Genomic DNA, 26,713 nt, shown 5'->3' with positions numbered 1-26,713 from the left:
CTGATCACCAACACATGTCTCCCAGCACCCCCACCCCCCAGCAGTGCAGGGGCACCCTCCACCAGGCCCCCAAACATGTCCAACTCATATCTCCCTGCATCCCCACCCCCCAGCCACCAGGGGCAGCCTCCACCAGGCCCCCACCCATGTCTACCACCACCCCCACCCCCCAGCAGTGCAGGGGCAGCCTCCACCAGGCCCCCACACATGTCTACCACCACCCCCAACCCCACCCCCCAGCCACCAGGGGCAGCCTCCACCAGGCCCCCACTCAAGTCTCCCTGCACCCCCACCCCCCAGCAGTGCAGGGACACCCTCCACCAGGCCCCCACTCATGTCTACGATCACCCCCACCCCTCAGACACCAGGGGAAGCCTCAACCAGGCCCCCACACATGTCTACCACCACCCCCACCCCCCAGCAGTGCAGGGGCACCCTCCACCAGGCCCCCACACATGTCCCCCTGCACCCCCACCCCCCAGCAGTACAGGGGCACCCTCCACCAGGCCCCCACACATGTCCCCCTGCACCCCCACCCCCCAGCAGTGCAGGGGCACCCTCCACCAGGCCCCCACTCATGTCCCCCTGCACCCCCACCCACCAGCAGTGCAGGGGCAGCCTCCACCAGGCCCCCACTCATGTCCCCCTGCACCCCCACCCCCCAGCAGTGCAGGGGCAGCCTCCACCAGGTCCCCACTCATGTCCCCCTGCGCCCCCACCCCCCAGCAGTGCAGGGGCACCCTCCACAAGGCCCCCACTCATGTCTCCCACCACCCCCACCCCCAGCAGTGCAGGGGCACCCTCCACCAGGCCCCTACTCATGTCCACCACCACCCCCACCCCCCAGCAGTGCAGGGGCAGCCTCCACCAGGCCCCCACTCATGTCCACCACCACCCCCACCCCCCAGCCACCAGGGGCACCCTCCACCAGGCCCCCACTCATGTCTCCCACCACCCCCACCCCCCAGCCACCAGGGGCAGCCTCCACCAGGCCCCCACTCATGTCTCCCACCAACCCCCACCCCCCAGCCACCAGGGGCAGCCTCCACCAGGCCCCCACTCATGTCTCCCTGCACCCCCACCCCCCAGCAGTGCAGGGGCAGCCTACACCAGGCCCCCACCCATGTCTACCACCACCCCCACCCCCCAGCAGTGCAGGGGCAGCCTCCACCAGGCCCCCACACATGTCTACCACCACCCCCACCCCCACCCCCCAGCCACCAGGGGCAGCCTCCACCAGGCCCCCACTCATGTCTCCCTGCTCCCCCACCGCCCAGCAGTGCAGGGGCACCCTCCACCAGGCCCCCACTCATGTCTACGATCACTCCCACCCCCCAGACACCAGGGGAAGCCTCAAACAGGCCCCCACACATGTCTACCACCACCCCCACCCCCCAGCAGTGCAGGGGCACCCTCCACCAGGCCCCCAGACATGTCCCCCTGCACCCCCACCCCCCAGCAGTACAGGGGCACCCTCCACCAGGCCCCCACACATGTCCCCCTGCACCCCCACCCCCCAGCAGTGCAGGGGCAGCCTCCACCAGGTCCCTACTCATGTCCCCCTGCACCCCAACCCCCCAGCAGTGCAGGGGCACCCTCCACCAGGCCCCCACTCATGTCTCCCACCACCCCCACCCCCCAGCAGTGCAGGGGCACCCTCCACCAGGCCCCCACTCATGTCCACCACCACCCCCACCCCCCAGCCACCAGGGGCACCCTCCACCAGGCCCCCACTCATGTCTCCCACCACCCCACCCCCCGGCAGTGCAGGGGCACCCTCCACCAGGCCCCCACTCATGTCTCCCACCACCCCCACCCCCCAGCAGTGCAGGGGCACCCTCCACCAGGCCCCCACTCATGTCCACCACCACCCCCACCCCCCAGCCACCAGGGGCACCCTCCACCAGGCCCCCACTCATGTCTCCCACCACCCCACCCCCCGGCAGTGCAGGGGCAGCCTCCACCAGGCCCCCACTCATGTCCACCACCACCCCCACCCCCCAGCCACCAGGGGCACCCTCCACCAGGCCCCCACTCATGTCTCCCACCACCCCCCAGCCACCAGGGGCAGCCTCCACCAGGCCCCCACTCATGTCTCCCACCAACCCCCACCCCCCAGCCACCAGGGGCAGCCTCCACCAGGCCCCCACTCATGTCTCCCTGCACCCCCACCCCCCAGCAGTGCAGGGGCACCCTCCACCAGGCCCCCACACATGTCCCCCTGCACCCCAACCCCCCAGCAGTGCAGGGGCACCCTCCACCAGGCCCCCATTCATGTCCCCCTGCACCCCCACCCACCAGCAGTGCAGGGGCAGCCTCCACCAGGTCCCCACTCATGTCCCCCTGCACCCCCACCCCCCAGCAGTGCAGGGGCACCCTCCACCAGGCCCCCACTCATGTCTATCACCACCCCCACCCCCCAGCAGTGCAGGGGCACCCTCCACCAGGCCCCCACTCATGTCCAGCACCACCCCCACCCCCACCCCCCATCCACCAGGGGCACCCTCCACCAGGCCCCCACTCATGTCTCCCACCACCCCATCCCCCGGCAGTGCAGGGGCAGCCTCCACCTGGCCCCCACTCATGTCCACCACCACCCCCACCCCCCAGCCACCAGGGGCACCCTCCACCAGGCCCCCACTCATGTCTCCCACCACCCCCACTCCCCAGCCACCAGGGGCAGCCTCCACCAGGCCCCCACTCATGTCTCCCACCAACCCCCACCCCCCAGCCACCAGGGGCAGCCTCCACCAGGCCCCCGCTCATGTCTCCCTGCACCCCCACCCCCCAGCAGTGCAGGGGCAGCCTACACCAGGCCCGCACTCATGTCCCCCTGCACCCCCACCCCCCAGCAGTGCAGGGGCAGCCTCCACCAAGCCCCCACTCATGTCCCCCTGCACCCCCACCCCCCAGCAGTGCAGGGGCACCCTCCACCAGGCCCCCACACATGTCCCCCTGCACCCCCACCCCCCAGCCGTGCGATTTGCCTGGGTACGTGTACTACGGGGTGCGCGGGAAGTTCCACATGCGATTAGCCTGGCTACGTGTGTTTCGGGGTGCGCGGGAAGTTCCACACGCGATTGGCCTGGGTACGTGTACTCCGGTGTGCGCGGGAAGTTCCACACGTGATTGTCCTGGGTACGTGTACTTCGGGATGCGCGTGAAGTTCCACACGCGATTGGCCTGGGTACGTGTATTCCGAGGTGCGCGGGAAGATTCACACGTGATTTCAGCAGGGTACGTGTATTTCGGTGGTGCCGGGGAATGCTACACGTGATTTGGCCATGTGGGTCCTCCCAGGTGTTCCCTCTACACCCTCCACGGCCCCTGCAGGCAGCAGGGCCGTCACGAGGGGGGTGCAGGGGGGGCAAACTGCCCCGGGCCTCGCGCTTGCTGGGGGCCTCGCGGCCCCCTCTCCTAAGTGGAAGGCAGCACAGTCTTCCGTGTCCTTTATTCACACGGGGGACTGTGCTGCCCCTGCAATGATTTTGCTGTTTCTTGTGAAGCCGTTTGGCTCCGCAACAAACAGCAAAATAATGGGAGACAGCAGGGCTCAGAAGTGAGCTCTGCTGCCTCCCGTCATTCAGCTGAAAACGTGGACACGCTGACTGACAAGAGAGGACTCCTCTCCTGTCAGTCAGTGTGTTCACTTTGCTCAGCGTGACCACGCTGACTGATGGGAGAGGAGTTCTCTCTCGTCAGTCAGTGTGTTCAGGTTGCTCAGCGTGACCACACTGACTGACAGGAGAGGAATTCTCTCTTGTCAGTCAGTGTGTTCATGTTGTCAGTGTGACCACGCTGACTGATGGGAGAGGACTCCTCTCCTGTCAGTCAGTATGTTCATGTCAGCGTGATCATGCTGACTGACAGGAGAGGAGTTCTCTCTTGTCAGTCAGTATGTTCATGTTGTCAGTGTGACCACGCTGACTGATGGGAGAGGAGTTCTCTCTTGTCAGTCAGTGTGTTCATGTTGTCAGTGTGACCACACTGACTGATGGGAGAGGACTCCTCTCCTGTCAGTCAGTATGTTCATGTCAGCGTGATCATGCTGACTGACAGGAGAGGAGTTCTCTCTTGTCAGTCAGTATGTTCATGTTGTCAGTGTGACCATGCTGACTGATGGGAGAGGAGTTCTCTCTTGTCAGTCAGTGTGTTCATGTTGTCAGTGTGACCACACTGACTGATGGGAGAGGACTCCTCTCCTGTCAGTCAGTATGTTCATGTCAGCGTGATCATGCTGACTGACAGGAGAGGAGTTCTCTCTTGTCAGTCAGTGTGTTCAAGTTGCTCAGCATGACCACACTGACTGACAGGAGAGGAGTTTTCTCTTGTCAGTCAGTGTGTTCATGTAGTCAGTGTGACCACGCTAACTGATGGGAGAGGAGTTCTCTCTCGTCAGTCAGTGTTCACGTTGCTCAGCATGACCATGCTGACTGACAGGAGAGGAGTTCTCTCTTGTCAGTCAGTGTGTTATGTTGTCAGTGTGACCACACTGACTGATGGGAGAGGAGTTCTCTCTTGTCAGTCAGTGGGTTCACGTTGCTCAGCATGACCACGCTGACTGACAGGAGAGTTCTCCTGTCAGTCAGTGTGTTCATCTTGATTAGAGAGGACTCCTCGCTTGTCAATCAGTGTGTTCACGTTGCTCAGCGTGACCACGCTGACTGATGGGAGAGGAGTTCTCTCTTGTCAGTCAGTGTGTTCACGTTGCTCAGCGTGACCACGCTGCCTGATGGGAGAGGAGTTCTCTATTGTCAGTCAGTGTGTTCACATTGCTCAGCGTGACCCCGCTGACTGATGGGAGAGGAGTTCTCTCTTGTCAGGCAGCATGTCTACGTGTCGGCTGCGTGGATGCTTTTTAAGGGTGCATGGAGGTAAGGTAAGTGTTTTTTATTTTAAATTAAAAGTGTGTATGTGTATTTACATTAAATTAGTATGTATATGTGTATGTATGTATGAATGCATGCGTGCATGTTGATGTTTGTGTCAAGTTTGGTTTTATGTATACATGCATGTATGGAGTTGTGTAACTGGTGGTTGAATGCATGGGTGAAAGTGTTTTTTGTGAGTGTGTGTTCAGCACCACCCCTAAATGTAGCCACCCTGGGGGCCACTTCATTAAGGGGTGGGCTCATGGCATCAGAGGTGCACCTAGGCTAAAATGTCAGGGGGGAAAGGGGACTAATACTTCAAATGTTGGGAGAGGTGCTAACGTCAGTAGCTGTGAGGAAGGGGCAAACTTCCTTGTGTGGGGGCACCTAAAATCTTTCCACTTTTCGAATGAGACTATTCTGGTGAAGCTTCAATGTTACAAGCAGTTACCTCTTGCCTTCATTTCTGAAACATCACACTTAAGGACTGCTGTGAGAATGAGATGTCTCATGTCACCACTTCCCCTTCTAATCACTCCCCTACATGCAAGTGCTAACCCCACATCACAATTTCAATTACCTAAAAGTGTATGGATATGAATGCAGGTGCTAACAGTGAAATGACTTCTCATGGCCATGCTTATCCCTATGGCATTCTCACCCAGTCCCTGTCCTCCCCACCCAAAACAACTCCTCACTGGAACTCTTTGGGCTAGCTTTAAACATGGCTAGCCATCAAACTTTGCCCTCAATGTGCCTGCAAGTGTTTCCTCAAAGGAGTCTTCTAAGAGTTCATGACTTCATTGGAGTTGTAAACACGTAACTGGTGTAATAAAAATGTCTTAATCAGGTCTGCCTTTGGCCACTCAATTTAAAAACACCCTGCATGTCTTTCGCTGAAATTCTTTTAAAAATAAGCATTGGCAAAGCCAACAGTTTTGGCTTATGTATAAGTATTAGGCATTTACGAGGCACTGCTATTAGCTGCTCAGGTACTCAAACCATTTTGCACTGGCACTATCAATGGCCAGCTAATACCAATACAGAAGTGCCTTTGCCATGCCTACACAAATGCCCAAACTGTTAGCATTGCCAGTGCTCTTTTTGCTTTACCCTTGATGCACAGGACTATGCATCAAGGTTAAAGCAAACATACTACTTGGCTAAATTGGCCCACTTTGAATGTAGGCCAATCTAGCCAGTAATAACACTTATGGTACACAGTCAGCCTGGATATACTTTCTGTGGCATGGCATTTTTACTGGTTGGGAATCCGTACATGGTAATAATGGCAAATATTGATGCAGCCTGCTTCAACATAATTAGAACAACCAGCATGAATATATGTTTATACTAGCATATCCCTTGTGGAAAGGCGGCATGAAATGTATTGGAAAATGTTCCTATGCACAATTTGTGATTTGCAACTATTGGGAATTTCCATGTGCTTCCCATACAAAACCAATTGCAAACTGTGTGGATTTCTACCCAATTTTGCAAAGAAAGTGCTATAAAATGCATACTTTTAACCCAATGTTTCAAACATTTTCTTGGGAGTGAGAACCCCCCCCCAAGCCACCCTTTGGTTTGGGCTCCCTCACTGTGCTCTGTTGATCCTGACTAATTGGAACAAACATTTAAGCCTCTTAAGTTCAGAAATGTACCAGCCTCCACTGTACATCATTTGTCACTGTGTATGATGTGTGTTTTAATGCGCAAACAGGGGCAGGGTGCTCCTTAATTATATGATATGGCATTTATAACGTGCCTGTACGCAAGTGTTTCTAGGCGCGACAAGGCAAGGAGGGAGAAACAAAAGAGTAGGACAAAACACAGATCTTACTAGGCCTTGTGTCATTCAGATCGTACAAGAGCAGGGAATGGGGAGGGGAGAAGTGCCGAGGGTGGGGTAGGATGCAGAAGTGCAGGAACAAAGTAGAAACAAGAGTGCAGCCAACTGGTGGCAAGTGTGAGTACTCATGAGTGTAGCCAACGGGTGGACAATACGAGCAAGAGCGGGGACTGTAGGGTTACAGATACAACAGATACAGACCACAAGTGCAGGGGAGCCAAGAGGCAGTGCGGGATTGCAATAGGACGTACAGGCAGGTACCTGGGCCCGAATTCAGAGCTTGACCAGGTGACCAGTGCATGGATCAGGCAGGTGATCAGCAAGGGAGAGGAAGAAAGAAGGCAGAAGCAAATAAACAGGTCTTGGGGTGCTTCCGGAACCGGAGATGGTGCTCCTCGTTTTTAGCGAGGCAGGGAGGCTGTTTCCAGAGGGAGGCCCCAGCCGAAGAAAGAGATCTGCCCTCAACTCTTTGCTTGGAAAAGTGATTGACCCTCAGAGAATTGGAGGTGGCGCAGTGGAGAGCTCATGCCATCTTATATATATTTATTCATATGATAAAAAAGTTAGTCTGGCATGAACCTTTCTTCAGTAGAGAAAGTAGTAATAAACCATATTTGGGATCCTGCACACAAACTCAAGGGTAGTTTTCTCAAGTCTCCTGTGTGCGGATATGCCGCCGCTGGCCGAGTGCAAAAAACTGTAAGGGGGCCTCACCAAATGTTTTGCCCCGGGCCTCACCACATCTTCTGACAGCCCTGGCAGGCAGCCCACACCACAGGGGACTACCCTGCACCCCTGCTCATGTCCCACAGGCAACCCACCCACCATGGCCATGCCCACCAGCCAACCCACATGTCACCTTGCACTACTGATCACCAACACATGTCTCCCAGCACCCCCACCCCCCAGCAGTGCAGGGGCACCCTCCACCAGGCCCCCAAACATGTCCAACTCATATCTCCCTGCACCCCCACCCCCCAGCCACCAGGGGCAGCCTCCGCCAGGCCCCCACCCATGTCTACCACCACCCCCACCCCCGAGCAGTGCAGGGGCAGCCTCCACCAGGCCCCCACACATGTCTACCACCACCCCCACCACCACCCCCAGCCACCAGGGGCAACCTCCACCAGGCCCCCACTCATGTCTCCCTGCACCCCCACCCCCCAGCAGTGCAGGGGCACCCTCCACCAGGCCCCCACTCATGTCTACGATCACCCCCACCCCCAGACACCAGGGGAAGCCTCAACCAGGCCCCCACACATGTCTACCACCACCCCCACCCCCCAGCAGTGCAGGGGCACCCTCCACCAGGCCCCCACACATGTCCCCCTGCACCCCCACCCCCCAGCAGTACAGGGGCACCCTCCACCAGGCCCCCACACATGTCCCCCTGCACCCCCACCCCCCAGCAGTGCAGGGGCACCCTCCACCAGGCCCCCACTCATGTCCCCCTGCACCCCCACCCCCCAGCAGTGCAGGGGCAGCCTCCACCAGGTCCCCACTCATGTCCCCCTGAACCCCCACCCCCCAGCAGTGCAGGGGCACCCTCCACCAGGCCCCCACTCATGTCTCCCACCACCCCCACCCCCAGCAGTGCAGGGGCACCCTCCACCAGGCCCCCACTCATGTCCACCACCACCCCCACCCCCCAGCAGTGCAGGGGCAGCCTCCACCAGGCCCCCACTCATGTCCACCACCACCCCCACCCCCCAGCCACCAGGGGAACCCTCCCCCAGGCCCCCACTCATGTCTCCCACCACCCCCACCCCCCAGCCACCAGGGGCAGCCTCCACCAGGCCCCCACTCATGTCTCCCACCAACCCCCACCCCCCAGCCAACAGGGGCAGCCTCCACCAGGCCCCCACTCATGTCTCCCTGCACCCCCACCCCCCAGCAGTGCAGGGGCAGCCTCCACCAGCCCCCCACACATGTCTACCACCACCCCCACCCCCACCCCCCAGCCACCAGGGGCACCCTCCACCAGGCCCCCACTCATGTCCCCCTGCACCCCCACCCCCCAGCAGTGCAGGGGCAGCCTCCACCAGGTCCCCACTCATGTCCCCCTGAACCCCCACCCCCCAGCAGTGCAGGGGCACCCTCCACCAGGCCCCCACTCATGTCTCCCACCACCCCCACCCCCAGCAGTGCAGGGGCACCCTCCACCAGGCCCCCACTCATGTCCACCACCACCCCCACCCCCCAGCAGTGCAGGGGCAGCCTCCACCAGGCCCCCACTCATGTCCACCACCACCCCCACCCCCCAGCCACCAGGGGAACCCTCCCCCAGGCCCCCACTCATGTCTCCCACCACCCCCACCCCCCAGCCACCAGGGGCAGCCTCCACCAGGCCCCCACTCATGTCTCCCACCAACCCCCACCCCCCAGCCAACAGGGGCAGCCTCCACCAGGCCCCCACTCATGTCTCCCTGCACCCCCACCCCCCAGCAGTGCAGGGGCAGCCTCCACCAGCCCCCCACACATGTCTACCACCACCCCCACCCCCACCCCCCAGCCACCAGGGGCAGCCTCCACCAGGCCCCCACTCATGTCTCCCTGCACCCCCACCCCCCAGCAGTGCAGGGGCACCCTCCAAAAGGCCCCCACTCATGTCTACGATCACCCCCACCCCCCAGACACCAGGGGAAGCCTCAAACAGGCCCCCACACATGTCTACCACCACCCCCACCTCCCAGCAGTGCAGGGGCACCCTCCACCAGGCCCCCAGACATGTCCCCCTGCACCCCCACCCCCCAGCAGTACAGGGGCACCCTCCACCAGGCCCCCACACATGTCCCCCTGCACCCCAACCCCCCAGCAGTGCAGGGGCACCCTCCACCAGGCCCCCATTCATGTCCCCCTGCACCCCCACCCACCAGCAGTCCAGGGGCAGCCTCCACCAGGCCCCCACTCATGTCCCCCTGCAACCCCACCCCCCAGCAGTGCAGGGGCAGCCTCCACCAGGTCCCCACTCATGTCCCCCTGCACCCCCACCCCCCAGCAGTGCAGGGGCACCCTCCACCAGGCCCCCACTCATGTCTCCCACCACCCCCACCCCCCAGCAGTGCAGGGGCACCCTCCACCAGGCCCCCACTCATGTCCACCACCACCCCCACCCCCCATCCACCAGGGGCACCCTCCACCAGGCCCCCACTCATGTCTCCCACCACCCCATCCCCCGGCAGTGCAGGGGCAGCCTCCACCAGGCCCCCACTCATGTCCACCACCACCCCCACCCCCCAGCCACCAGGGGCACCCTCCACCAGGCCCCCACTCATGTCTCCCACCACCCCCACCCCCCAGCCACCAGGGGCAGCCTCCACCAGGCCCCCACTCATGTCTCCCACCAACCTCCACCCCCCAGCCACCAGGGGCAGCCTCCACCAGGCCCCCGCTCATGTCTCCCTGCACCCCCACCCCCCAGCAGTGCAGGGGCAGCCTCCACCAAGCCCCCACTCATGTCCCCCTGCACCCCCACCCCCCAGCAGTGCAGGGGCACCCTCCACCAGGCCCCCACACATGTCCCCCTGCACCCCCACCCCCCAGCCGTGCGATTTGCCTGGGTACGTGTACTACGGGGTGCGCGGGAAGTTCCACATGCGATTAGCCTGGCTACGTGTGTTTCGGGGTGCGCGGGAAGTTCCACACGCGATTGGCCTGGGTACGTGTACTCCGGGGTGCGCGGGAAGTTCCACACGTGATTGTCCTGGGTACGTGTACTTCGGGATGCGCGTGAAGTTCCACACGCGATTGGCCTGGGTACGTGTATTCCGAGGTGCGCGGGAAGATTCACACGTGATTTCAGCAGGGTACGTGTATTTCGGTGGTGCCGGGGAATGCTACACGTGATTTGGCCATGTGGGTCCTCCCAGGTGTTCCCTCTACACCCTCCACGGCCCCTGCAGGCAGCCCACACCACAGGGGACTACCCTGCACCCCTGCTCATGTCCCATGTCCTGCTGGGCTGCTACCTTCGGTGGCGGCAGCTGCTGACTGATTTGCACATGGCTGGTCCCCTTTTGCAATGGCGCAGACGGGCTAAAAAACGGTGGTGTGGAAGGTTGCCCAGAGCAATTGCCAGTGGTTTAGATTCATTCGAAACCTTCCACCCATCACTTTTGTGGTCAGTTTGTTTCTCCTTGTGAGAGAGGGTATGCCCAGACGTGGGTCCCTTGCTCGCTGCGCCACAGGGAACCAGGCTGCACCTCACTGAGGAGGTCCAAAAAGGCCGAAACATGTCTGGGGTTGCTTGGTCTTCTGTGCAGAGGGGACCTGGCCTAGCAGTTCGGGCTGGGCTGCTACCTTCGGTGGCGGCAGCTGCTGACTGATTTGCACATGGCTGGTCCCCTTTTGCAATGGCGCAGACGGGCTAAAAAACGGTGGTGTGGAAGGTTGCCCAGAGCAATTGCCAGTGGTTTAGATTCATTCGAAACCTTCCACCCATCACTTTTGTGGTCAGTTTGTTTCTCCTTGTGAGAGAGGGTATGCCCAGACGTGGGTCCCTTGCTCGCTGCGCCACAGGGAACCAGGCTGCACCTCACTGAGGAGGTCCAAAAAGGCCGAAACATGTCTGGGGTTGCTTGGTTTTCTGTGCAGAGGGGACCTGGCCTAGCAGTTCGGGCTGGGCTGCTACCTTCGGTGGCGGCAGCTGCTGACTGATTTGCACATGGCTGGTCCCCTTTTGCAATGGCGCAGACGGGCTAAAAAACGGTGGTGTGGAAGGTTGCCCAGAGCAATTGCCAGTGGTTTAGATTCATTCGAAACCTTCCACCCATCACTTTTGTGGTCAGTTTGTCCCACAGGCAACCCATCCACCATGGCCATGCCCACCAGCCAACCCACATGTCACCTTGCACTACTGATCACCAACACATGTCTCCCAGCACCCCCACCCCCCAGCAGTGCAGGGGCACCCTCCACCTGGCCCCCAAACATGTCCAACTCATATCTCCCTGCACCCCCACCCCCCAGCCACCAGGGGCAGCCTCCACCAGGCCCCCACCCATGTCTACCACCACCCCCACCCCCCAGCAGTGCAGGGGCAGCCTCCACCAGGCCCCCACACATGTCTACCACCACCCCCACCCCCACCCCCCAGCCACCAGGGGCAGCCTCCACCAGGCCCCCACTCATGTCTCCCTGCACCCCCACCCCCCAGCAGTGCAGGGGCACGCTCCACCAGGCCCCCACTCATGTCTACGATCACCCCCACCCCCCAGACACCAGGGGAAGCCTCAACCAGGCCCCCACACATGTCTACCACCACCCCCACCCCCCAGCAGTGCAGGGGCACCCTCCACCAGGCCCCCACACATGTCCCCCTGCACCCCCACCCCCCAGCAGTACAGGGGCACCCTCCACCAGGCCCCCACACATGTCCCCCTGCACCCCCACCCCCCAGCAGTGCAGGGGCACCCTCCACCAGGCCCCCACTCATGTCCCCCTGCACCCCCACCCACCAGCAGTGCAGGGGCAGCCTCCACCAGGCCCCCACTCATGTCCCCCTGCACCCCCACCCCCCAGCAGTGCAGGGGCAGCCTCCACCAGGTCCCCACTCATGTCTCCCTGCGCCCCCACCCCCCAGCAGTGCAGGGGCACCCTCCACCAGGCCCCCACTCATGTCACCCACCACCCCCACCCCCAGCAGTGCAGGGGTACCCTCCACCAGGCCCCTACTCATGTCCACCACCACCCCCACCCCCCAGCAGTGCAGGGGCAGCCTCCACCAGGCCCCTACTCATGTCCACCACCACCCCACCCCCTAGCCACCAGGGGCACCCTCCACCAGGCCCCCACTCATGTCTCCCACCACCCCCACCCCCCAGCCACCAGGGGCAGCCTCCACCAGGCCCCCACTCATGTCTCCCACCAACCCCCACCCCCCAGCCACCAGGGGCAGCCTCCACCAGGCCCCCACTCATGTCTCCCTGCACCCCCACCCCCCAGCAGTGCAGGGGCAGCCTACACCAGGCCCCCACCCATGTCTACCACCACCCCCACCCCCCAGCAGTGCAGGGCAGCCTCCACCAGGCCCCCACTCATGTCCCCCTGCACCCCCACCCCCCAGCAGTGCAGGGGCAGCCTCCACCAGGCCCCCACACATGTCTACCACCACCCCCACCCCCACCCCCCAGCCACCAGGGGCAGCCTCCACCAGGCCCCCACTCATGTCTCCCTGCACCCCCACCCCCCAGCAGTGCAGGGGCACCCTCCACCAGGCCCCCACTCATGTCTACGATCACTCCCACCCCCCAGACACCAGGGGAAGCCTCAAACAGGCCCCCACACATGTCTACCACCACCCCCAGCACTGCAGGGGCACCCTCCACCAGGCCCCCACACATGTCCCCCTGCACCCCCACCCCCCCGCAGTACAGGGGCACCCTCCACCAGGCCCCCACACATGTCCCCCTGCACCCCAACCCCCCAGCAGTGCAGGGGCACCCTCCACCAGGCCCCCACTCATGTCCCCCTGCACCCCCACCCACCAGCAGTGCAGGGGCAGCCTCCACCAGGCCCCCACTCATGTCCCCCTGCACCCCCACCCCCCAGCAGTGCAGGGGCAGCCTCCACCAGGTCCCTACTCATGTCCCCCTGCACCCCAACCCCCCAGCAGTGCAGGGGCACCCTCCACCAGGCCCCCACTCATGTCTCCCACCACCCCCACCCCCCAGCAGTGCAGGGGCACCCTCCACCAGGCCCCCACTCATGTCCACCACCACCCCCACCCCCCAGCCACCAGGGGCACCCTCCACCAGGCCCCCACTCATGTCTCCCACCACCCCACCCCCCGGCAGTGCAGGGGCAGCCTCCACCAGGCCCCCACTCATGTCCACCACCACCCCAAGCCACCAGGGGCACCCTCCACCAGGCCCCCACTCATGTCTCCCACCACCCCCCAGCCACCAGGGGCAGCCTCCACCAGGCCCCCACTCATGTCTCCCACCAACCCCCACCCCCCAGCCACCAGGGGCAGCCTCCACCAGGCCCCCACTCATGTCTCCCTGCACCCCCACCCCCCAGCAGTGCAGGGGCAGCCTACACCAGGCCCCCACTCATGTCCCCCTGCACCCCCACCCCCCAGCAGTGCAGGGGCAGCCTCCACCAAGCCCCCACTCATGTCCCCCTGCACCCCCACCCCCCAGCAGTGCAGGGGCACCCTCCACCAGGCCCCCACACATGTCCCCCTGCACCCTCACCCCCCAGCCGTGCGATTTGCCTGGGTACGTGTACTACGGGGTGCGCGGGAAGTTCCACATGCGATTAGCCTGGCTACGTGTGTTTCGGGGTGCGCGGGAAGTTCCACACGCGATTGGCCTGGGTACGTGTACTCTGGGGTGCGCGGGAAGTTCCACACGTGATTGTCCTGGGTACGTGTACTTCGGGATGCGCGTGAAGTTCCACACGCGATTGGCCTGGGTACGTGTATTCCGAGGTGCGCGGGAAGATTCACACGCGATTTCAGCAGGGTACGTGTATTTCGGTGGTGCCGGGGAATGCTACACGTGATTTGGCCATGTGGGTCCTCCCAGGTGTTCCCTCTACACCCTCCACGGCCCCTGCAGGCAGCCCACACCACAGGGGACTACCCTGCACCCCTGCTCATGTCCCACAGGCAACCCATCCACCATGGCCATGCCCACCAGCCAACCCACATGTCACCTTGCACTACTGATCACCAACACATGTCTCCCAGCACCCCCACCCCCCAGCAGTGCAGGGGCACCCTCCACCAGGCCCCCAAACATGTCCAACTCATGTCTCCCTGTACCCCCACCCCCCAGCCACCAGGGGCAGCCTCCACCAGGCCCCCACCCATGTCTACCACCACCCCCACACCCCAGCAGTGCAGGGGCAGCCTCCACCAGGCCCCCACTCATGTCTCCCACCACCCCCACCCCCCAGCAGTTCAGGGGCAGCCTCCACCGGGCCCCCACTCATGTCTCCCACCACCCCCACCCCCCAGCAGTGCAGGGGCAGCCTCCACCAGGCCCCCACTCATGTCTCCCACCACCCCCACCCCCCAGCCACCAGGGGCACTCTCCACCAGGCCCCCACTCATGTCTCCCACCACCCCCACCCCCCAGCCACCAGTGGAAGCCTCCACCAGCCCCCACCCATGTCTACCACCACCCCCACCCCCCAGCAGTGCAGTGGCACCCTCCACCAGGCCCCCACTCATGTCCACCACCACCCCCACCCACCAGCCACCAGGGGCACCCTCCACCAGGCCCCCACTCATGTCTCCCACCACCCCCACCCCCAGCAGTGCAGGGGCAGCCTCCACCAGGCCCCCACTCATGTCCACCACCACCCCCACCCCCCAGCCACCAGGGGCACCCTCCACCAGGCCCCCACTCATGTCTCCCACCACCCCCACCACTCAGCCACCAGGGGCAGCCTCCACCAGGCCCACACTCATGTCTCCCACCACCCCCACCCCCCAGCCACCAGGGGCAGCCTCCACCAGGCCCCCACTCATGTCTCCCTGCACCCCCACCCCCCAGCAGTGTAGGGGCAGCCTACACCAGGCCCCCACTCATGTCCCGCTGCACCCCCACCCCCCAGCAGTGCAGGGGCAGCCTCCACCAGGCCCCCACTCATGTCTCCCTCCCACCACCCCCACCCTCCAGCAGTGGAGGGGCAGCCTCCACCAGGCCCCCACTCATGTCCACCACCACCTCCACCCCCCAGCCACCAGGGGCACCCTCCACCAGGCCCCCACTCATGTCTCCCACCACCCCACCCACCAGCCACCAGAGGCAGCCTCCACCAGGCCCCCACTCATATCTCCCACAACCCCCACCCCCACCCCCCAGCCACCAGGGGCAGCCTTCACCAGGCCCCCACTCATGTCTCCCTGCACCCCCACCCCCCAGCAGTGCAGGGGCACCCTCCACCAGGCCCCCACTCATGTCCCCTTGCACCCCCACCACCCAGCGGTGCAGGGGCAGCCTCCACCAGGCCCCCACTCATGTCCCCCTGCACCCCCACCCCCCAGCAGTGCAGGGGCAGCCTCCACCAGGTCCCCACTCATGTCCCCCTGCACCCCCACCCCCCAGCAGTGCAGGGGCACCCTCCACCAGGCCCCCACTCATGTCTCCCACCACCCCACCCCCAGCAGTGCAGGGGCACCCTCCACCAAGCCCCCACTCATGTCCACCACCACCCCCACCCCCCAGCAGTGCAGGGGCAGCTTCCACCAGGCCCCCACTCATGTCCACCCCCACCCCCACCCCCCAGCCACCAGGGGCACCCTCCACCAGGCCCCCACTCATCTCTCCCACCACCCCCACCCCCCAGCCACCAGGGGCAGCCTCCACCAGGCCCCCACTCATGTCTCCCACGAACCCCCACCCCCCAGCCACCAGGGGCAGCCTCCACCAGGCCCCCACTCATGTCTCCCTGCACCCCCACCCCCCAGCAGTGCAGGGGCAGCCTACACCAGGCCCCCACCCATGTCTACCACCACCCCCACCCCCCAGCAGTGCAGGGCAGCCTCCACCAGGCCCCCACTCATGTCCCCCTGCACCCCCACCCCCCAGCAGTGCAGGGGCAGCCTCCACCAGGCTCCCACACATGTCTACCACCACCCCCACACCCCAGCCACCAGGGGCAGCCTCCACCAGGCCCCCACTCATGTCTCCCTGCACCCCCACCCCCCAGCAGTGCAGGGGCACCCTCCACCAGGCCCCCAGACATGTCCCCCTGCACCCGCACCCCCCAGCCGTGCGATTTGCCTGGGTACGTGTACTACGGGGTGCGCGGGAAGTTCCACATGCGATTAGCCTGGCTACGTGTGTTTCGGGGTGCGCGGGAAGTTCCACACGCGATTGGCCTGGGTACGTGTACTCCGGGGTGCGCGGGAAGTTCCACACGTGATTGTCCTGGGTACGTGTACTTCGGGATGCGCGTGAAGTTCCACACGCGATTGGCCTGGGTACGTGTATTCCGAGGTGCGCGGGAAGATTCACACGCGATTTCAGCAGGGTACGTGTATTTCGGTGGTGCCGGGGAATGCTACACGTGATTTGGCCATGTGGGCCCTCCCAGGTGATCCCTCTACACCCTCCACGGCCCCTGCAGGCAGCCCACACCACAGGGGACTACCCTGCACCCCTGCTCATGTCCCACAGGCAACCCATCCACCATGGCCATGCCCACCAGCCAACCCACATGTCACCTTGCACTACTGATCACCAATGCATGTCTCCCAGCACCCCCACCCCCCAGCAGTGCAGGGGCACCCTCCACCAGGCCCCCAAACATGTCCAACTCATGTCTCCCTGCACCCCCACCCCCCAGCCACCAGGGGCAGCCTCCACCAGGCCCCCACCCATGTCTACCACCACCCCCACCCCCCAGCAGTGCAGGGGCAGCCTCCACCAGGCCCCCAGACATGTCTACCACCACCCCCACCCCCACCCCCCAGCCACCAGGGGCAGCCTCCACCAGGCCCCCACTCATGTCTCCCTGCACCCCCACCCCCCAGCAGTGCAGGGGCACCCTCCACCAGGCCCCCACTCATGTCTACGATCACCCCCACCCCCCAGACACCAGGGGAAGCCTCAACCAGGCCCCCACACATGTCTACCACCACCCCCACCCCCCAGCAGTGCAGGGGCACCCTCCACCAGGCCCCCACACATGTCCCCCTGCACCCCCACCCCCCAGCAGTGCAGGGGCACCCTCCACCAGGCCCCCACTCATGTCCCCCTGCACCCCCACCCCCCAGCAGTGCAGGGGCAGCCTCCACCAGGCCCCCACTCATGTCCACCACCACCCCCACCCCCCAGCAGTGCAGGGGCAGCCTCCACCAGGCCCCCACTCATGTCCACCAGCACCCCCACCCCCCAGCCACCAGGGGCAGCCTCCACCAGGCCCCCACTCATGTCCACCACCACCCCCACCCCCCAGCAGTGCAGGGGCAGCCTCCACCAGGCCTCCACTCATGTCTCCCACCACCCCCACCCCCCAGCCACCAGGGGCAGCCTCCACCAGGCCCCCACTCATGTCTCCCACCAACCCCCACCCTCCAGCCAACAGGGGCAGCCTCCACCAGGCCCCCACTCATGTCTCCCTGCACCCCCACCCCCCAGCAGTGCAGGGGCAGCCTACACCAGGCCCCCACCCATGTCTACCGCCACCCCCACCCCCCAGCAGTGCAGGGCAGCCTCCACCAGGCCCCCACTCATGTCCCCCTGCACCCCCACCCCCCAGCAGTGCAGGGGCAGCCTCCACCAGCCCCCCACACATGTCTACCACCACCCCCACCCCCCAGCCACCAGGGGCAGCCTCCACCAGGCCCCCACTCATGTCTCCCTGCACCCCCACCCCCCAGCAGTGCAGGGGCACCCTCCACCAGGCCCCCACTCATGTCTACGATCACCCCCACCCCCCAGACACCAGGGGAAGCCTCAAACAGGCCCACACATATGTCTACCACCACCCCCACCCCCCAGCAGTGCAGGGGCACCCTCCACCAGGCCCCCAGACATGTCCCCCTGCACCCCCACCCCCCAGCAGTACAGGGGCACCCTCCACCAGGCCCCCACACATGTCCCCCTGCACCCCAACCCCCCAGCAGTGCAGGGGCACCCTCCACCAGGCCCCCATTCATGTCCCCCTGCACCCCCACCCACCAGCAGTGCAGGGGCAGCCTTCACCAGGTCCCCACTCATGTCCCCCTGCACCCCCACCCCCCAGCAGTGCAGGGGCACCCTCCACCAGGCCCCCACTCATGTCTATCACCACCCCCACCCCCCAGCAGTGCAGGGGCACCCTCCACCAGGCCCCCACTCATGTCCACCACCACCCCCACCCCCCATCCACCAGGGGCACCCTCCACCAGGCCCCCACTCATGTCTCCCACCACCCCATCCCCCGGCAGTGCAGGGGCAGCCTCCACCTGGCCCCCACTCATGTCCACCACCACCCCCACCCCCCAGCCACCAGGGGCACCCTCCACCAGGCCCCCACTCATGTCTCCCACCACCCCCACTCCCCAGCCACCAGGGGCAGCCTCCACCAGGCCCCCACTCATGTCTCCCACCAACCCCCACCCCCCAGCCCCCAGGGGCAGCCTCCACCAGGCCCCCGCTCATGTCTCCCTGCACCCCCACCCCCCAGCAGTGCAGGGGCAGCCTACACCAGGCCCGCACTCATGTCCCCCTGCACCCCCACCCCCCAGCAGTGCAGGGGCAGCCTCCACCAAGCCCCCACTCATGTCCCCCTGCACCCCCACCCCCCAGCAGTGCAGGGGCACCCTCCACCAGGCCCCCACACATGTCCCCCTGCACCCCCACCCCCCAGCCGTGCGATTTGCCTGGGTACGTGTACTACGGGGTGCGCGGGAAGTTCCACATGCGATTAGCCTGGCTACGTGTCTTTCGGGGTGCGCGGGAAGTTCCACACGCGATTGGCCTGGGTACGTGTACTCCGGTGTGCGCGGGAAGTTCCACACGTGATTGTCCTGGGTACGTGTACTTCGGGATGCGCGTGAAGTTCCACACGCGATTGGCCTGGGTACGTGTATTCCGAGGTGCGCGGGAAGATTCACACGTGATTTCAGCAGGGTACGTGTATTTCGGTGGTGCCGGGGAATGCTACACGTGATTTGGCCATGTGGGTCCTCCCAGGTGTTCCCTCTACACCCTCCACGGCCCCTGCAGGCAGCCCACACCACAGGGGACTACCCTGCACCCCTGCTCATGTCCCACAGGCAACCCACCCACCATGGCCATGCCCACCAGCCAACCCACATGTCACCTTGCACTACTGATCACCAACACATGTCTCCCAGCACCCCCACCCCCCAGCAGTGCAGGGGCACCCTCCACCAGGCCCCCAAACATGTCCAACTCATATCTCCCTGCACCCCCACCCCCCAGCCACCAGGGGCAGCCTCCACCAGGCCCCCACCCATGTCTACCACCACCCCCACCCCCCAGCAGTGCAGGGGCAGCCTCCACCAGGCCCCCACACATGTCTACCACCACCCCCACCCCCACCCCCCAGCCACCAGGGGCAGCCTCCACCAGGCCCCCACTCAAGTCTCCCTGCACCCCCACCCCCCAGCAGTGCAGGGGCACCCTCCACCAGGCCCCCACTCATGTCTACGATCACCCCCACCCCCCAGACACCAGGGGAAGCCTCAACCAGGCCCCCACACATGTCTACCACCACCCCCACCCCCCAGCAGTGCAGGGGCACCCTCCACCAGGCCCCCACACATGTCCCCCTGCACCCCAACCCCCCAGCAGTACAGGGGCACCCTCCACCAGGCCCCCACACATGTCCCCCTGCACCCCCACCCCCCAGCAGTGCAGGGGCACCCTCCACCAGGCCCCCACTCATGTCCCCCTGCACCCCCACCCACCAGCAGTGCAGGGGCAGCCTCCACCAGGCCCCCACTCATGTCCCCCTGCACCCCCACCCCCCAGCAGTGCAGGGGCAGCCTCCACCAGGTCCCCACTCATGTCCCCCTGCGCCCCCACCCCCCAGCAGTGCAGGGGCACCCTCCACCAGGCCCCCACTCATGTCTCCCACCACCCCCACCCCCAGAAGTGCAGGGGCACCCTCCACCAGGCCCCTACTCATGTCCACCACCACCCCCACCCCCCAGCAGTGCAGGGGCAGCCTCCACCAGGCCCCCACTCATGTCCACCACCACCCCCACCCCCCAGCCACCAGGGGCACCCTCCACCAGGCCCCCACTCATGTCTCCCACCACCCCCACCCCCCAGCCACCAGGGGCAGCCTCCACCAGGCCCCCACTCATGTCTCCCACCAACCCCCACCCCCCAGCCACCAGGGGCAGCCTCCACCAGGCCCCCACTCATGTCTCCGCGCACCCTCAACCCCCAGCAGTGCAGGGGCAGCCTACACCAGGCCCCCACCCATGTCTACCACCACCCCCACCCCCCAGCAGTGCAGGGCAGCCTCCACCAGGCCCCCACTCATGTCCCCCTGCACCCCCACCCCCCAGCAGTGCAGGGGCAGCCTCCACCAGGCCCCCACACATGTCTACCACCACCCCCACCCCCCAGCCACCAGGGGCAGCCTCCACCAGGCCCCCACTCATGTCTCCCTGCTCCCCCACCGCCCAGCAGTGCAGGGGCACCCTCCACCAGGCCCCCACTCATGTCTACGATCACTCCCACCCCCCAGACACCAGGGGAAGCCTCAAACAGGCCCCCACACATGTCTACCACCACCCCCACCCCCCAGCAGTGCAGGGGCACCCTCCACCAGGCCCCCACACATGTCCCCCTGCACCCCAACCCCCCAGCAGTACAGGGGCACCCTCCACCAGGCCCCCACACATTTCCCCCTGCACCCCAACCCCCCAGCAGTGCAGGGGCACCCTCCACCAGGCCCCCACTCATGTCCCCCTGCACCACCACCCACCAGCAGTGCAGGGGCAGCCTCCACCAGGCCCCCACTCATGTCCCCCTGCACCCCCACCCCCCAGCAGTGCAGGGGCAGCCTCCACCAGGTCCCTACTCATGTCCCCCTGCACCCCAACCCCCCAGCAGTGCAGGGGCACCCTCCACCAGGCCCCCACTCATGTCTCCCACCACCCCCACCCCCCAGCAGTGCAGGGGCACCCTCCACCAGGCCCCCACTCATGTCCACCACCACCCCCACCCCCCAGCCACCAGGGGCACCCTCCACCAGGCCCCCACTCATGTCTCCCACAACCCCGCCCCCCGGCAGTGCAGGGGCAGCCTCCACCAGGCCCCCACTCATGTCCACCACCACCCCCACCCCCCAGCCACCAGGGGCACCCTCCACCAGGCCCCCACTCATGTCTCCCACCACCCCCCAGCCACCAGGGGCAGCCTCCACCAGGCCCCCACTCATGTCTCCCACCAACCCCCACCCCCCAGCCACCAGGGGCAGCCTCCACCAGGCCCCCACTCATGTCTCCCTGCACCCCCACCCCCCAGCAGTGCAGGGGCACCCTCCACCAGGCCCCCACACATGTCCCCCTGCACCCCAACCCCCCAGCAGTGCAGGGGCACCCTCCACCAGGCCCTCATTCATGTCCCCCTGCACCCCCACCCACCAGCAGTGCAGGGGCAGCCTCCACCAGGTCCCCACTCATGTCCCCCTGCACCCCCATCCCCCGGCAGTGCAGGGGCAGCCTCCACCTGGCCCCCACTCATGTCCACCACCACCCCCACCCCCCAGCCACCAGGGGCACCCTCCACCAGGCCCCCACTCATGTCTCCCACCACCCCCACTCCCCAGCCACCAGGGGCAGCCTCCACCAGGCCCCCACTCATGTCTCCCACCAACCCCCACCCCCCAGCCACCAGGGGCAGCCTCCACCAGGCCCCCGCTCATGTCTCCCTGCACCCCCACCCCCCAGCAGTGCAGGGGCAGCCTACACCAGGCCCGCACTCATGTCCCCCTGCACCCCCACCCCCCAGCAGTGCAGGGGCAGCCTCCACCAAGCCCCCACTCATGTCCCCCTGCACCCCCACCCCCCAGCAGTGCAGGGGCACCCTCCACCAGGCCCCCACACATGTCCCCCTGCACCCCCACCCCCCAGCCGTGCGATTTGCCTGGGTACGTGTACTACGGGGTGCGCGGGAAGTTCCACATGCGATTAGCCTGGCTACGTGTGTTTCGGGGTGCGCGGGAAGTTCCACACGCGATTGGCCTGGGTACGTGTACTCTGGTGTGCGCGGGAAGTTCCACACGTGATTGTCCTGGGTACGTGTACTTCGGGATGCGCGTGAAGTTCCACACGCGATTGGCCTGGGTACGTGTATTCCGAGGTGCGCGGGAAGATTCACACGTGATTTCAGCAGGGTACGTGTATTTCGGTGGTGCCGGGGAATGCTACACGTGATTTGGCCATGTGGGTCCTCCCAGGTGTTCCCTCTACACCCTCCACGGCCCCTGCAGGCAGCCCACACCACAGGGGACTACCCTGCACCCCTGCTCATGTCCCACAGGCAACCCACCCACCATGGCCATGCCCACCAGCCAACCCACATGTCACCTTGCACTACTGATCACCAACACATGTCTCCCAGCACCCCCACCCCCCAGCAGTGCAGGGGCACCCTCCACCAGGCCCCCAAACATGTCCAACTCATATCTCCCTGCACCCCCACCCCCCAGCCACCAGGGGCAGCCTCCACCAGGCCCCCACCCATGTCTACCACCACCCCCACCCCCCAGCAGTGCAGGGGCAGCCTCCACCAGGCCCCCACACATGTCTACCACCACCCCCACCCCCACCCCCCAGCCGCCAGGGGCAGCCTCCACCAGGCCCCCACTCAAGTCTCCCTGCACCCCCACCCCCCAGCAGTGCAGGGGCACCCTCCACCAGGCCCCCATTCATGTCCCCCTGCACCCCCACCCACCAGCAGTGCAGGGGCAGCCTCCACCAGGTCCCCACTCATGTCCCCCTGCACCCCCACCCCCCAGCAGTGCAGGGGCACCCTCCACCAGGCCCCCACTCATGTCTATCACCACCCCCACCCCCCAGCAGTGCAGGGGCACCCTCCACCAGGCCCCCACTCATGTCCACCACCACCCCCACCCCCCATCCACCAGGGGCACCCTCCACCAGGCCCCCACTCATGTCTCCCACCACCCCATCCCCCGGCAGTGCAGGGGCAGCCTCCACCTGGCCCCCACTCATGTCCACCACCACCCCCACCCCCCAGCCACCAGGGGCACCCTCCACCAGGCCCCCACTCATGTCTCCCACCACCCCCACTCCCCAGCCACCAGGGGCAGCCTCCACCAGGCCCCCACTCATGTCTCCCACCAACCCCCACCCCCCAGCCACCAGGGGCAGCCTCCACCAGGCCCCCGCTCATGTCTCCCTGCACCCCCACCCCCCAGCAGTGCAGGGGCAGCCTACACCAGGCCCGCACTCATGTCCCCCTGCACCCCCACCCCCCAGCAGTGCAGGGGCAGCCTCCACCAAGCCCCCACTCATGTCCCCCTGCACCCCCACCCCCCAGCAGTGCAGGGGCACCCTCCACCAGGCCCCCACACATGTCCCCCTGCACCCCCACCCCCCAGCCGTGCGATTTGCCTGGGTACGTGTACTACGGGGTGCGCGGGAAGTTCCACATGCGATTAGCCTGGCTACGTGTGTTTCGGGGTGCGCGGGAAGTTCCACACGCGATTGGCCTGGGTACGTGTACTCTGGTGTGCGCGGGAAGTTCCACACGTGATTGTCCTGGGTACGTGTACTTCGGGATGCGCGTGAAGTTCCACACGCAATTGGCCTGGGTACGTGTATTCCGAGGTGCGCGGGAAGATTCACACGTGATTTCAGCAGGGTACGTGTATTTCGGTGGTGCCGGGGAATGCTACACGTGATTTGGCCATGTGGGTCCTCCCAGGTGTTCCCTCTACACCCTCCACGGCCCCTGCAGGCAGCCCACACCACAGGGGACTACCCTGCACCCCTGCTCATGTCCCACAGGCAACCCACCCACCATGGCCATGCCCACCAGCCAACCCACATGTCACCTTGCACTACTGATCACCAACACATGTCTCCCAGCACCCCCACCCCCCAGCAGTGCAGGGGCACCCTCCACCAGGCCCCCAAACATGTCCAACTCATATCTCCCTGCACCCCCACCCCCCAGCCACCAGGGGCAGCCTCCACCAGGCCCCCACCCATGTCTACCACCACCCCCACCCCCCAGCAGTGCAGGGGCAGCCTCCACCAGGCCCCCACACATGTCTACCACCACCCCCACCCCCACCCCCCAGCCACCAGGGGCAGCCTCCACCAGGCCCCCACTCAAGTCTCCCTGCACCCCCACCCCCCAGCAGTGCAGGGGCACCCTCCACCAGGCCCCCACTCATGTCTACGATCACCCCCACCCCCCAGACACCAGGGGAAGCCTCAACCAGGCCCCCACACATGTCTACCACCACCCCCACCCCCCAGCAGTGCAGGGGCACCCTCCACCAGGCCCCCACACATGTCCCCCTGCACCCCCACCCCCCAGCAGTACAGGGGCACCCTCCACCAGGCCCCCACACATGTCCCCCTGCACCCCCACCCCCCAGCAGTGCAGGGGCACCCTCCACCAGGCCCCCACTCATGTCCCCCTGCACCCCCACCCACCAGCAGTGCAGGGGCAGCCTCCACCAGGCCCCCACTCATGTCCCCCTGCACCCCCACCCCCCAGCCGTGCAGGGGCAGCCTCCACCAGGCCCCCACTCAAGTCTCCCTGCACCCCCACCCCCCAGCAGTGCAGGGGCACCCTCCACCAGGCCCCCATTCATGTCCCCCTGCACCCCCACCCACCAGCAGTGCAGGGGCAGCCTCCACCAGGTCCCCACTCATGTCCCCCTGCACCCCCACCCCCCAGCAGTGCAGGGGCACCCTCCACCAGGCCCCCACTCATGTCTATCACCACCCCCACCCCCCAGCAGTGCAGGGGCACCCTCCACCAGGCCCCCACTCATGTCCACCACCACCCCCACCCCCCATCCACCAGGGGCACCCTCCACCAGGCCCCCACTCATGTCTCCCACCACCCCATCCCCCGGCAGTGCAGGGGCAGCCTCCACCTGGCCCCCACTCATGTCCACCACCACCCCCACCCCCCAGCCACCAGGGGCACCCTCCACCAGGCCCCCACTCATGTCTCCCACCACCCCCACTCCCCAGCCACCAGGGGCAGCCTCCACCAGGCCCCCACTCATGTCTCCCACCAACCCCCACCCCCCAGCCACCAGGGGCAGCCTCCACCAGGCCCCCGCTCATGTCTCCCTGCACCCCCACCCCCCAGCAGTGCAGGGGCAGCCTACACCAGGCCCGCACTCATGTCCCCCTGCACCCCCACCCCCCAGCAGTGCAGGGGCAGCCTCCACCAAGCCCCCACTCATGTCCCCCTGCACCCCCACCCTCCAGCAGTGCAGGGGCACCCTCCACCAGGCCCCCACACATGTCCCCCTGCACCCCCACCCCCCAGCCGTGCGATTTGCCTGGGTACGTGTACTACGGGGTGCGCGGGAAGTTCCACATGCGATTAGCCTGGCTACGTGTGTTTCGGGGTGCGCGGGAAGTTCCACACGCGATTGGCCTGGGTACGTGTACTCTGGTGTGCGCGGGAAGTTCCACACGTGATTGTCCTGGGTACGTGTACTTCGGGATGCGCGTGAAGTTCCACACGCAATTGGCCTGGGTACGTGTATTCCGAGGTGCGCGGGAAGATTCACACGTGATTTCAGCAGGGTACGTGTATTTCGGTGGTGCCGGGGAATGCTACACGTGATTTGGCCATGTGGGTCCTCCCAGGTGTTCCCTCTACACCCTCCACGGCCCCTGCAGGCAGCCCACACCACAGGGGACTACCCTGCACCCCTGCTCATGTCCCACAGGCAACCCACCCACCATGGCCATGCCCACCAGCCAACCCACATGTCACCTTGCACTACTGATCACCAACACATGTCTCCCAGCACCCCCACCCCCCAGCAGTGCAGGGGCACCCTCCACCAGGCCCCCAAACATGTCCAACTCATATCTCCCTGCACCCCCACCCCCCAGCCACCAGGGGCAGCCTCCACCAGGCCCCCACCCATGTCTACCACCACCCCCACCCCCCAGCAGTGCAGGGGCAGCCTCCACCAGGCCCCCACACATGTCTACCACCACCCCCACCCCCACCCCCCAGCCACCAGGGGCAGCCTCCACCAGGCCCCCACTCAAGTCTCCCTGCACCCCCACCCCCCAGCAGTGCAGGGGCACCCTCCACCAGGCCCCCACTCATGTCTACGATCACCCCCACCCCCCAGACACCAGGGGAAGCCTCAACCAGGCCCCCACACATGTCTACCACCACCCCCACCCCCCAGCAGTGCAGGGGCACCCTCCACCAGGCCCCCACACATGTCCCCCTGCACCCCCACCCCCCAGCAGTACAGGGGCACCCTCCACCAGGCCCCCACACATGTCCCCCTGCACCCCCACCCCCCAGCAGTGCAGGGGCAC

The sequence above is a fragment of the Ambystoma mexicanum genome, chromosome 5q (assembly GCF_040938575.1).
Source record: "Ambystoma mexicanum isolate Mex_15411 chromosome 5q, UKY_AmexF1_1, whole genome shotgun sequence".
In the NCBI taxonomy this organism is placed as follows: domain Eukaryota; kingdom Metazoa; phylum Chordata; class Amphibia; order Caudata; family Ambystomatidae; genus Ambystoma; species Ambystoma mexicanum.
The sequence above is the reverse complement of the archived record's forward strand: the minus strand, read 5'-3'. Positions refer to the sequence as shown.